The sequence below is a fragment of the Myotis brandtii genome, unplaced genomic scaffold (genome assembly GCF_000412655.1).
Source record: "Myotis brandtii unplaced genomic scaffold, ASM41265v1 scaffold475, whole genome shotgun sequence".
NCBI classification, from domain to species: Eukaryota; Metazoa; Chordata; class Mammalia; order Chiroptera; family Vespertilionidae; genus Myotis; species Myotis brandtii.
Window position 1 is genome coordinate 2,916,379 of NW_005368148.1, and position 13,928 is coordinate 2,930,306.

Below are 13,928 nucleotides of genomic sequence, written 5' to 3' on the forward strand. Positions count from 1 at the left end.
CTGTCTCTGTAATTTTGATACTCTAGGTACTTTATATAAATGGAACCATACAGTTATTTGTCCTTTTGTGACGATTTATTTCACTTAGCATAATGTCTTCAAGTTCATCCATGTTGCAACATTTGTTAGAATTTCCTTCCTTGTCAAGGCTGAATAATATTTTACTGTTTGTATATACCACATTTTATCTACCCACTTATCCATCAGAGAACATTTGGGTTGCTCCCACCTCTTGGTTACTGTGACTAATGCTGCTATGAAAAATGGATGTGCAAATATCTCTTTGAGATCCTGTTTTCAATTCTACTGGATACTCAGAAGTAGAGTTGCTGGGTCATACAGTAATTCTATTTTTTATTTTTTGAGGGATCACCATACTGTTTTCCATAGAAACTGTATTATTTTACATTCCTACTACAACATAAGGGTTCCAACATCCATATTTTTGTCAACACTTGTCATTTTATGGTTTTTAAATATATATATTATTGATTTCAGAGAAGAAAGGAAAAGGAGAGAGAGATAAAAACATCAATGATGAGAGATAATCATTGATTGGCTGCCTTCTGCATGCTCCCCTCAGGGCATGTGCCCTGACCAGGAATCAAACCATAACCTACTGGTTCACAGGCCGATGCTCAACCACTGAGCCACGCCAGCCTGGCTATGGATTTTTGGGTTTTTTTTTTATAAATAGCCATTCTTATGGCAATCCTTTAATTTTTTTTTTACTTTAAAACTTGTTAATTGAATTAAACTTTTGTCCCACCTATGCAGTTGGGTAAGAATATTAGCAAATCTGGTTCTCATGAGTATGCTGAATAATCATCTTCTGAGAGGTAATTTTAATAATGTAGTTAAGCTAAAAAAAATTAGGGGCACAAAACCATCTTTGCATTCAGATCTGAAACTGCCACTTCTGAGGTAAAGTAACTCTTCTCTAAACCCCAGTTTCCTCACTTGTGAAATGGAGCTGTGAATACATGTGTGTTAAATTTGTGGGAAAATTAAACTGTAAAATTGTATAAAGCACTTAGCATGTGCCTGGCATCTAATAAGCACTAAACGAGTAACAGATGATAAGGAGGAGAAAGGTTTCATTATTACTAAAATACCATAAAATGTAAGTCACTAAAAGATCTCATATTTAGCACTTTACATATGCATGTCTTTCCCAAATTTATTCAGATCATCTTATTTGATACAATTTATACACATACTCCTCAAACCTCAAAATTGTCCCTGCAGTCACAAAAGCATGTTCTTACATATCCTATATAAGAAAAGTGTAATATGCAAATTGACAGAACAGCGTAACGATCGGTCGCTATGACGTGCACTGACCACCAGGGGGCAGACGCTCAACGCCAGAGCTTCCCCCTGGTGGTCAGTACACAAGCGCTGCTCAGCGAGAAGCCAGGCTCACCGCTGGTGAGTGCTGCGGCAGTGGCAGGAGCCTCAGCAGGCGGTAAGGAGAGAAGGGTCCTGGACTGTGAGAGGGCGCAGGCTGGGCTGAGAGACCACCTCCCCCCCACACCCCCAGTGCAAGAATCTCGTGCACCAGGCCTCTAGTAAATATATAAACATTCTCTAGAGCAGGCAGGCTGTCACAAATTAAACAGTGGTAGCATAATACAAAATTGCACCTTTTTTCACAATTTGAAAAGGGCTTATCACATATTTCATACTTAATTTTATACTTAATTTGGTTATAGCAAAAGGGTAAAGCATATTGTGAGATAAATTTGCTTTTCTATGTTTTCTGGGTTAATTAAAGAGTTAATGACAATGGGCTGTCTTTTTTTATGTTTTTATTGGTTTCAGAGAGAGGAAGGGAGAGGGAGAGAGATAGAGAAACATCAATGATGAGAATCATTGATCAGCTGCCTCCTGCATGCCCCCCACTGGGGATTGAGCCTGCAACCCGGGCATGTGCCCTGACCGGGAATTGACCCTGGCAACATTGAAGGACTATCTTTTAAAGTATGGCTTAGGCTAATTTCATATAGTGTATTAAAAAGCAAAACAAAACCAAAAAAACTTAATCTGATGAAGACTATCTACTTCGCAACTTTATCTAGCTTCTCATTGAAATTCACAGAACCTGAGAGAAAGACTTAGGAACATTTAAATCAAACTCCTACCAAATAACTGCTGTCACTTTGTTCTTTCTATAAATTTACTAACAATTTACAGTAAAACATAACATACGTGGGAACCTGAAGCAGTTGTAAAAGATGTATGTATGCATACTTCACATTTATGCACATGAAAATGGATTTTACAATAAGAATTACCTCAAAAAGGTGCTGATTCATCATCAAAACACTTAAAGACCCTCTACTGTGTGTGTGTATGCACCAGGCATTTTTCTGAGCACTCCACATTTATCAACATTTTTTATCTCTACATAAAGATTCTGATTCAGGTTCCATTAATATTATTACATTTTGAATTACTCCTTAAAATGTTGACACATTATTTATATACTCCACTGAGAAGCATTTATGTAAAATAACACTCTAAAACCTTAGTTATGTTACTGGCTCCAGATTTCTGAACAGTCTTCATCTCTCCATCTTGGTTATTATAAACCCATATTACCACCCACCCAAGGAAGTGGTTCAAAACACTGGCATGCTCTGAAGATGGCATTTGTTTAGGTTTATTCCAGGTTTAAACAGGAAACTGTTTCAACCATTATTATGTTAAAATGCTTTGAAATTACTTTCTAATTTCAATGATTATGGTATATGGATATATAATTTTAAAATCTTTCTTTGATGGTTCAAGATTTAAAGAGGGATCTCAGCTGATTTTTCGAAGAACGCTTTAACCAATCCTAGGAAGGCTCGTGGCCACGGTACGGATATCTATCATCACTGGGTCTCCATGATCCCTGGGCCAGGCAGAAGGAACTGGGCTGAAAAGTGACTGGTAACAAAATATGCCCTATAAAATAAATTGCTGAAATTAGCTTCCCACTCTAGAAGACAGAAAGACAGTACACAAAACTATGTTTTGAGTATGTGGCACTTCCTTCTATCCCAGCCGTGGGCAAACTACGGCCCGCGAGCCGGATCCGGCCCGTTTGAAATGAATAAAACTAAAAAAAAAAAGACTGTACCCTTTTATGTAATGATGTTTACTTTGAATTTATATTAGTTCACACAAACACTCCATCCATGCTTTTGTACCGGCCCTCCAGTCCAGTTTAAGAACCCATTGTGGCCCTCGAGTCAAAAAGTTTACCCACCCCTGTCTATCCCCACCTCCCTCTGTGTTTTCACTGTAATTTGACCATCAAGAAGAAACCAACAAATAAGAACGGCAGTGCTTGAGGTATCATCTCACACCTGTCAGAATGGCTATCAACAACAAATCAACAAACGACAAGTGCTGGAGAGGATGCGGAGAAAAGGGAACACTCGTGCACTGCTAGTGGGAATGCAGACTGGTGCAGCCACTATGGAAGACAGTATAGAGTTTCCTCAAAAAGTTAAAAATGGAACTCCCATTTGACCCAGTGATCCCACTTCTAGGAATATATCCCAAGAAACCAGAAACACCAATCAGAAAGGATATATGCACCCCTATGTTCATAGCAGCACAATTCACCATAGCTAAGATCTGGAAACAGCCTAAGTGCCCATCAGTAGATGAATGGATTAGAAAACTGTGGTACATCTACACGATGGAATACTATGCTGCTGTAAAAAAGAAGGAACTCTTACAATTTGCAACGGCATGGATGGAGCTGGAGAGCATTATGCTAAGTGAAATAAGCCAGTCAATGAAGGAAAAATACCACATGATCTCACTCATTCATGGATAATAAAGACCATTACAAACTTTTGAACAATAATAGATACAGAGGCAGAGCTGCCTCAAACTGATTGTCAAACTGCAGCGGGAAGGCCAGAGAGGGTTGGGGGGCAGAAGGGAGGGGAGTAAGAGATCAACCGAAGGACTTGTATGCATGCATATAAGCATAACCAATGGACACAAGACACTGGGGGGTAGGGGAGGCCAGGGGAAGGTCAAGGGGGAAAAAAAAGGAGAAACATGGAATACTCTTTGTAATACTTTAAGCAATAAAACAATTTAAAAAAAAAAAAAAGAATGTCAGTGCTACCAAAAAGGAAACTTTGTCAGTCATGGTCTTTACTGTTTCCTCCTTCATTGGCTTCTGAAATCTGAATCCTACCTCCAGAGAAGCTACAGTACACCCTAGCATTCACATCCTTGGAACTAGTTGTGCTGTTCAGATTAAAAGTTATGTAACAGCAGAGTCTCTGAACTTCAGAACTCCAACCTCTGAGAAAGAACCATGGCCACAAACAGTTTGGGGGTGGCGGGTGGGGGGTAGCAGAGCCTTGATAGAAGCTAGGTCTCTCGAATCCAATTCTAGGGTTTTTACCCCTGCTGATCTTTGACCTGCTGCCCTGGTCCTGCAACATGATTCAAGCCACCCAGATATGTGGCTTGTGAATCCTGACATTTTATCCAAAGAGCTAAATTAGATAGAAGCACTCTTGCTGGCTTGTGATGTTTCCCAGGTTCCCTTTGCATATTTTAATCTCATCAATCGTCTTAATGACCTTTACGGCAGTTTTCTTTTCCCCAGGATCCAGCACAGAATCATAAACTGCTTTTAACCCGTATGTATCCTTAATGTTCCTTCAACTGAAACAGTTCTTCAGCTTTTGTCTTTCATGCCATTGACATTTTCGAAAAATACATGCCAGTCATTTTAGAGAATATCCTTCAGTTGGTTTTCTCTGATGTTTCTTCATGATTAGATTCAGATGCCCCGTTCTTGACTGGGGTATGACATCCAGAGGCAGGTGACACCATTGTCCCTTATTGTGATGTTAATTTTGATCCCTCCTTTAAGGTGTTGTCCAGGTTTCCCACTTCTGTTACTATTTTTTCCTTTTATAATCAACTAGAGGCCCGGTGCATGAAATTCATGCAGGGGGGGGGTCCCCTCAGCCCAGCCTACACCCTCTCCAATCCAGGACCCTTCAGGGGATGTCCGACTGCTGGTTTAGGCCCAATACCAGGGACATCCTTCTCACAATATGGGACTGCTGGCTCCTAACTGCTCATTTGCCTGCCTTCCTGATCACCCCTAACTGCACCCCCCGCCAGCCTGGTTGCCCCTTACTGCCTCCCCACACCAGCCTGGTCGCCCCCAACTGCCCCCCCCTCTGCTGGCCTAGTCACCCCTAACTGCCCCCCCTGCTGGCCTGGTTGTCCCCAACTGCACCCCCTCCTGGCCTGGTCACCCCCAACTGCCCCCCCCGGTCAGCCTGGTCACCCCACTCAGCCTGCTGTTCAGTCGTTTGGTTGTCCCTCACTAACCCCTCTGCCGGCCTTGTTGCCCCCAAGCAACCTGTTGTTCGGTTGTTACTGTAATGGCGTCCTGGACAATTTGCATATTCCTCTATTATTAGTATAGATCAGTGGTTCTCAACCTTCCTAATGCCGAGACCCTTTAATACAGTTCCTCATGTTGTGATGACCCCCAACCATAAAATTATTTTTGTTACTACTTCATAACTGTAATTTTGCTACTGTTATGAATCGTAATGTAAATATCTGATATGCAGGATGTATTTTCATTGTTACAAATTGAACATAATTAAAGCACAGTAATTAATCACAAAAACAATATGTAATTATATATGTGTTTTCCGATGGTCTTAGGCGACCCCTGTGAAAGGGTCGTTCGACCCCCAAAGGGGTCGCAACCCACAGGTTGAGAACCGCTGGTATAGATTATTAAATTTGGGAGGAAAGCAATGACACACTTTGATTTCAGAAACTGACTCAAGCATTCGATTGGTGAATATATCCTTGCCAAACACCTGTTACTTGCTGGGCATTATTGTGGTACTGGAGATACCACAATGGGATACAGACATATCCCTGCCTTCGGGGAGTTTTCATTCTAGTTAGGAAAGCAGGCAATGAGCAAGTAAATAAATAAATAAAATGCTGTGTGATCTGGTGACAAGTGCCTTCCGGAAAATAAAGCAGAGACAGGCACAGGGAGGCCTGAGGGAAGAGCAATTGAATTTGCAAATACTGTTGTGGCCTTCAGTCCATCCCCAAAACAATGCAGAAGAGATCTTCCTACAGCAGAAATTGTATCTTGTCACTTCCTGCTTAAAACCCAAGAGTAAGTAAGAACCTCTCTGCACGGAGTGTCCCAGCCTCTCCATAGTCATCTTTTGGCATCCTCTCTAGCAATAACGCCTATGCATCCCCCAGAGGGCCCTGTTGTGCCCCCCATTCTCAAGTCCTCACCCCACTTGTAGGACCTCCTCTCCCTTGTCCATCCAGAGCACCTCCCTGGGGATTCTCCTTCGATGCTGAGAACTGGGTAGAGGGAAGGAATCCAGTCCCCAAACTCCATCATTCTAACACAAATAAAAACAGAGTTCTAAATTATGTGAACATTATAACAACTATTCATAATTATCTCTTGTATACATGATTTTATGCAAAATTTTATATTACATACTAAAGTACTTTTGTTACATTTTTTAACTATCCTAGGCAGGGCACTTAATTAAACATGTTTGATTTTTCCCTCTTCTCTGTGTTAATTAAGAAAACTAATTTGCAGAGATAATTCTACATGATTCACACACAAACTAAGAAAAATCTGCAAGCATTTCTTGGACTGAAACAGCTTGTAAATAAACATCATGAATATGTGAACACCCACAGGCAAGTAGTGCAGAATCCACCAACATAAATCAACTGAGTCACACTTCAACTCAATTCAACAAGTCATATCGAAATCCTTATTATAAGGTGCTCTGTGCTGTGTTTGGTGCAGCAGGAACTTAGAAAAAAAGTATAAGATAGGAATCCCACTTTTAGAAAGGTTAGACAATGTGGTGAGATGTTAAAATACATGGTGTCATTAAAACCCTAATAAAAAATCTTAGAACTACTTTTTAGATAATTAGACATAATTACATAAACAATTACAATTTTAAGTATGGGCATTTAACAAAATTAAAGTTGCACATCTTGCTTACTGTCTGCTTTTGTGCCTGTATGTTTGCTGAGGGAGTTGGGGTTTTTAGTTTCTTTGAACAGAGGTCTTCCTTTGTAGACAGAGACTGTCTTCAGTATGTACTGTATTTGTAACTTACAAATGCCTGGCGTGGGCCTGGCCTCCTCCTGTCAACAGGACGCGAGTGCCCCAGTTTGCTGTTCTTCCACCAACGCCCTCCTCCCACAGAGGCCCCTCACCTGACAAGGTGCCGATCTGTGGCTACAACGGATCAGAGACGCTTACCTGGGTGATCATCTCTACCGCCTGTTAAAAGATGACTCTTGAACTTCCACACAGAGATGATTGACAAGTGAGGAAAGAAAAGAAAAGAAAAAAAGCCAGAACAGCAAAAGGAGTCAGGAAGGAAAGCAATGCAGGCCTAGACTGGTCCCATGATGGAGCTCCTGTGGGAGGGAGAGGTCAGTCCCCAAAAGGGCGGATTCCTCCTACCTACCCACCTGAGAGAAGAAAGGCACTCACCTGCACGCCAGCCCCGCCCCCCACTTTTGGGTCTGGAAGGGTTAGTCTTTTAGGCGTTCCAACTCTGCCCATATTTCACATTTCCCCAATGAGTTGTTTCTAAATTCACTAAAATTTTAGGATTTTGCCAATTAATGCTTTGCAGATACAAAATTTTCTCACGTGAAAATATTAAGGCAAGGAAAAAAGGATAAGAAATACCTTCCCTTTGAACCTCTAGATTCTTAACTGCAAATGTGCAGTATGTAGGTAGATGCCCTCAAGACCTCACAGGCTTTTTCTAAGGAATAAAAATATGCAGAATTATAAACACACATCAACTTTTCCACTTTTTTTTTTAAATCCTCACCTGAGGCTATTTTCCATTGAGTTTTAGAGTGGGAGAGAGGGAGGAAGGGGAGAGAGAGAGAAACAGTGATGTGAAAGAGACACATTGATTGGTTGCCTCCTGCAGGCTCCCCAATGCAGGTCCGGGATGGAGCCTGGAACCCAGTTATGTGCCCTCCACTGGGAATCAAACCTACGACCCTTCAGTCCATGGGCTGACGCTCTAACCACTGAACAAAACCAGCTAAGGCAACTTTTCAATTTTTTATTTTTTATTTTATTTTATTTTTTATTTATTTTTTATATATTTTATTTATTTTTTACAGAGAGGAAGGAAGAGGGACAGAGAGCTAGAAACATCAACGAGAGAGAAACATGGATCAGCTGCCTCCTGCACACTCCCCACTGGGGATGTGCCCGCAACCAAGGTACATGCCCTTGACCGGAATCGAACCTGGGACCCTTGAGTCCGCAGGCCGATGCTCTATCCACTGAGCCAAACCGACTACGGCATCTTTTCAATTTTTAAAAAAGTTCCTAAACATGGGTTGATTTGTCATGGGTCAGAAAATGAATTTAACATCCAAATAACATTCTTAGAACAAATCAATTTCTCCCATATAATGCAAACAGAAAAATACAGTTAAGGTCCACCTGAAATAAATCCCATTTAGTAATAGCATCAATTAGGCTGGCTCTTAAATGGTAACAATAACACGTATTTATTTTCTCCTAACCCCTCAAGTAATAATACAATTTTGGTCACACCCATTTAAGTAAGAGGTTAAGTAACTTGTGCAAGGTTACATAACTAGTAAGTAATAGTGATTCAAAACTGTTCGTGGCAATAGATTTATTCTCAAAAGTTAGTAAGTTTAGGAACACATCTGAATTATTAGTCCTTTCAAATGACTGGCTATGCAGAGACCCAGACATCCAACAATATCGCTAACAAAAGGTTTGTATCCAGTGCTGCCCTCAAGTTTCTGCTTTGAGGTAGTTTTGATCCTAGCCTCCATACCTTTCCCCAGCAGGTAAAGCGAAGGGAAGCATCAGTACAAAACCATGACCAATAAAAAAACAGCTGCTAGAGAAAATTCTTTAAATCTTCATAGACTCATGTGAGAGAACAACCACCCGCAGCCCCGCCCGGTGTGGGGGTCCCACCGCCTCACTGGTAATGAAAACCCTGTATTCCTCCCAGAGGTGTGAACTCCACCTGTAATGTCTGCAGAAAGCGCAGCCCTGGCAGTAACAGTTTTAGCTGCTCATCTCCCTTTGTCACCGAGAGGAAAATGATCAGTTATTGCCTGGGCCAGCGAGGGGAAATGAACTTGCAGGCTTGCGTGAAAACAACATAATGCTGTTTTTCCAGAACAGCTGATTAAGAACACGCTGTCCTGAGTGCAGTCAAGTGGAACGTTCCTTCCTGGTTCCCAGCTCTCAGAGGAGGAAAGAGCAGCTCGGCAGGCTCGGCCTCCAATAACAACACCAGGAAGGGGGTCGCCTTGCAGCGCAGACACTGCTTCCCGGGTCACTGCCACTCTGACAGCCGGGGGACGAGGCCTCAGAGGCTCGGGAGGACGGGGTTGTCAAGATATGTTGGCCAGGTCACTGCATATGCTAGCACTTCACAGAGCAGGTGATAACGGTTGTACAGGTTTTTTAAAGAGAAAGAAAAGGCCAAGAAGGCTGAGTAACTTAGACCCACGCCACGCTGTTCTGTAGCTACACATCATTTCATGTTGCTGGGAACCCAGAGCAAGTTACATCGGCTTTGATTAGAAAAGAGAAGATTCTGAATACGATGGCCTATACAAACAGCGACCACATTTCCTGTCTGAAAACTGGGACATCATCTGGCAAGTATAAACACACACCTGAAATCCACCGGGCAGAGTATCTGAAACCAAGGACAGGCTCACAAAAGCGAAGGTGCGTCATCACCTACCTACCTGAGCAAGGTTCCCAGGATCCGCCTCTGGAGATCCGATTCAGCAAATCTGGGTGGTGCCTGAGAATGCACATTCTCACAAGCACCCCGAGGACATTCTTACGCTCAGGCAAGTCTGGGGAACGTTGGAGGGGACCAATTATATTCTCTAACACTTGGTTCTCTTTACAATACTCCTACCTCTAAATCCCATTTCGTAATTCCATCAGTTAGGTTAGCTCTTAAATGTTAACAATAATGCATATTTGTTTTCTTGTAACCCCTCAAGTAACAATTTGGGTAACACCCATTTATAGTCAGAAGTTAAGTAACTTGTGCAGGGTTACACAACTAGTAAGTGCTGGTGATTCAAACAGGAGTGTGACCGCACCACTATATTCCTAATTATCATGTATATATACAGCCTCCTGTTTCACAATCAGAGATCCGTTTTTTATAAGTGATAGCAATAGATTTATTCTCAGAAGTTAGTAAGTTGAGGAACACTCTGATTATTAGTCCTTTCAAATGACTGGCTATGCAGAGACCCAAGAAATCCAACAATATCTCTAACAAAAGGTTTGTATCCAGTGCTGTCCTCCCAGAAAGTAAAAGATGCCATCAAAAAGTCAACGGTCCCTCCCAGAAAAACAAGTATCTTAGAGGAATTACAATGCGCTATACTTTAGCTCCCAAATCTGAACAATTTAACAGATGAACGTCTTGGTTTTTAGACCGATTTATAAAAACAAAAAAATATGTGATATTTAAACATTTCATAGCTGCTCTCTTTCATCTTGTCTAACACTGAATTTAAAGAAAATAAGTGACCTTTTAAAATCACGTATGGAATCATATCATGGCCCATCCTTAAGTAGCTCAAAGCTTCCTACTGCTCTTTGGAATAAAACCTGGCTAAAATAAGTGACCTTTTAAAATCATGTATGGAATCATATCATGGCCCTCAAAGCTTCCTACTGCTCTTTGGAATAAAACCTGGCCCCTCCGTGTCCAGGCCACCAGCCCTGGCCTACCTCTCTATCTAGATCATTCACCCCCGTCTGTCCCCAAGCTCACTAGCCTCCAGGTGACCTTGGCCTTCTTTCACACTCTCTGATGGGCCCAGCTCCTTTCTGCCAGCAAGCCTTTGCTTGTGTTCCTTCTGCCTGAAGAAACGCCTTCGCCATCTGCCCTAGCATGCTCTCCCTCTCCTCCTTCACACCTCAAGCTACTAGTACATGTCACCCCTGGGTGACTGTCCTGATCTCCCCATCACATGGGTCCCTATATCACACATCCACACTACTTCTCCAAGCTCTGTCAGCTATACTGAAATCATCACTTCTGCGAAGGAATGTCGGCCCTGCCCCAATAACCTAATCTCCATGACGGCAAGGACCACATTGGTGATACTCATTTTTGCATCTCCAGTGCCTTAAAAATAGCAGAGTTCAATCAATATTTGAGAGGAGATGAAGCCTTCCTTTTCACGCTTCCCTGTCTTCTCTCAAGAAAATATAGCTGTTTTTCCACTCCATTGTATATGCTTCACACATTTCTAATAACAAAAGTAAGGAACTATGAAAAAGCTATGTTGAAACAGTGAAGTCCCAAATTGAGAAATTCCAAGTTGAGCCATTTAGACGCTGCTGTGGTCAGTTTCATTTCCTGCTATAGAATCCTCTTCAAAGGGCAGCCCAGAGAGCAGAGCTATCACGCTGAGACCCCAGAGGTCAGCCTCTAGGAGCTAAGTCACGTGATGTTAAGGAACAGAAAGCAGGGAGGAAAGAACGTCTTGCTGGTCCACACTTACCAGAATTTGTTCTTATTAAAGCTAACGGGAGCCGCTCACGCTGTGCTGCAAGACCTTCACATACCACGTGCTGAGGGGGCCTATATGCTAAGGGGGTACCCCAAGAGCTGTACCCTTCCCAGGCAGGCGCCAGATACCTGCTAAGTGCTTTACTCACACATTATCTCACTTAATTGACGGAATCATTACAACTACACCGTGATCCAAGTGACTCTATCCCCATCTGATCAAAGAGGTGAAGGAGAAGTCACTTGCTTGCGCTCACAGAGCTGATAAGTCCTGCGACCCAGGAATCAGAAGCAGCTCTGCCAAGCATGTCAGGTAGGACCCAGTGCTCTAGTACCCAATGTACTGGTACCCAAAGTGCTGGTACTGAGTACGGATCACTCAGCTGCTCTAGTCCAAGCTTCCTGGATTAAAGGCCCAGAGAGGGAAAGTAACTGAGACAAGATCACACAGCCTGTTGGTATGGTAGCTAGGTCCAACCAACAGGTCCATCCCTGTCATGCTGTCCTGACAGAGTGCCCCTCCCCTCACAGAAAGTCCCCAAAACCTTTAAGAATAAATGCCCCAAGTCAACTTCTCCTAAGGAACACTGCAATATTATAAAAGTCCTAAAGTACCCTCTAGGGTTGAGCGAAAGCAAAACAGAAGGACTTGATCACTCTCCTTTCTTGCAGCTGCCACTGGTCTGAATTCACCTAAGTAGCTCCCTGTCTCTGCACTGAGCTCTTCTCTCAATAACAGAGCCCAGGAACATTGAGCCCTGGGCCCAGGCCAACCGGAGCCGAGCTTAATGGGCTGGAAGGCAGGCAGCTCGGCCACTCCTTTATCTAACGCTGCTCACTCTGAAGGTGGGAGCAATCACGCTGCTTTCTGTCCAAGAGCATGTGGGAAAAGGCCTGAGCATTTGGAAGCACCCCACACCATGATTTTTATGATCCCTGAGGCAAGTCCTATCTATCACCTGCATGCTGCAATGGAATCCAACCACCTCTCACCTTTTCAAATCAGCCAACAGTCTGCTATACACTACCCCTTACGGCCACCACTGGACCCGCCAGGTGATGTGTGCTTGGTGTTGGAGGCTTTCGGAGAAGCAGCCCTAAATGGCCTCATGCCACCCTCAGGAGTTTCAAACCCCAATTCACTAACACCCTGGAGTGGCAACCAGGAGAATTTCTGTTCTGACCGAGGCTCCCCTGGTTACAGTGAAGCCCAGCTCGGCCTGAGACAGGAGGGAGCCGCTCCTCTCACACAGCAGATCCCAGGAGGGACAACTCATAGAGAAGGAGGCTCCCCGCCCCACTCCCATCAGCCCCGGCCACTGGGCCAGAGCTGCTGGACCTCAGACTCCAGGCAACGCATGGGCTCCCTGCGGGTGCTGTGCCACAGCCATGCTCTGCTAAAAGCATAGTCACTCATTCTGTGAGATGTCTTTAAAGTAAAACTTCAAATGAGGATGCACATAAGAGTACCACCAACATTTAAAGAACTCAACAATCCAACAATATTAACAATTCGACATTTTGCTAACCACGCTTAAGGGCTGAGAAGTAGAGGATTAATTTAAGGGGTTACTACTGTCCTTGAGGTAGGCAGCATGATGGAGTGGAATCCTAGAGCTGCCACCTGGGGCGTGTTACTCAGGCTTCTACAGCTCACTCTGCTGGTCAATAAACTGGGGTTAACATCTCTCTTAGCATCACAGTGAAATACAAATGAGAAAAAGGAAGTCATCCTCTAACATAGTGACTGGCACATGCTACGCCATAAATTAATGCTCATTTCCATCATCAATGCTTTTAGAGAACTTCCTTTCTTTAGTACCAAGTGTTTCTTTTCTCTTCTCTTTATTAATTTCTCAAATTCTGCCAAAATGAACAACTTACATATGCTCTTATTTTAGAAATTCAGTATATTTTCCCTAAGGACATGTGTGAAAAAGACATATGTTCAATGATGGTGATTACAACATGTTTGTGACCTGCAACGAAAGTAATGCGGGCTAACTAGAATTCTATTACAGCACTTAAAATGAAAGAGGTAGTTTAGTAAGTACCAATACAAGGAAAGAACTTTAAGATATAACTTTATATAGTATGACCAAATCCTATCTAATAAAGAGGTAATATGCAAATTGACCATCACTCCAACACACAAGATGGCCGCCCCCATGTGGCCACAAGATGGCCTGCAGGGGAGGGCAGTTGGGGGGGACCAGCCCTGCAGGGGAGGGCAGTTAGGGGTGACCAGGCTGGCAGGGGAAGGCAGTTAGGGGCAATCAGACCAGCAGG

At 43.0% G+C, this 13,928-nt stretch overlaps 1 protein-coding gene and 1 pseudogene across 5 annotated transcripts in view; one reads left to right on the forward strand and one right to left on the reverse strand.

Annotated features, from left to right (window-relative positions):
- Positions 1–13,928, reverse strand: part of SGMS1 (sphingomyelin synthase 1) — a 230,517-nt gene that overhangs the window by 132,081 nt on the left and 84,508 nt on the right. Inside the window, exon 1 of one of the 5 annotated variants that reach the window (XM_014547473.1) lies at positions 7,322–7,340. The exons of the other annotated variants lie outside the window; for them this stretch is intronic. The gene's annotated coding sequence lies outside the window, so the exon portion shown is untranslated. Of the gene's footprint in view, positions 1–7,321; positions 7,341–13,928 lie in introns of those variants that run through there. 5 annotated transcript variants of the gene reach the window in all.
- Positions 1–13,928, forward strand: part of LOC102238596 — a 137,644-nt pseudogene that overhangs the window by 84,383 nt on the left and 39,333 nt on the right.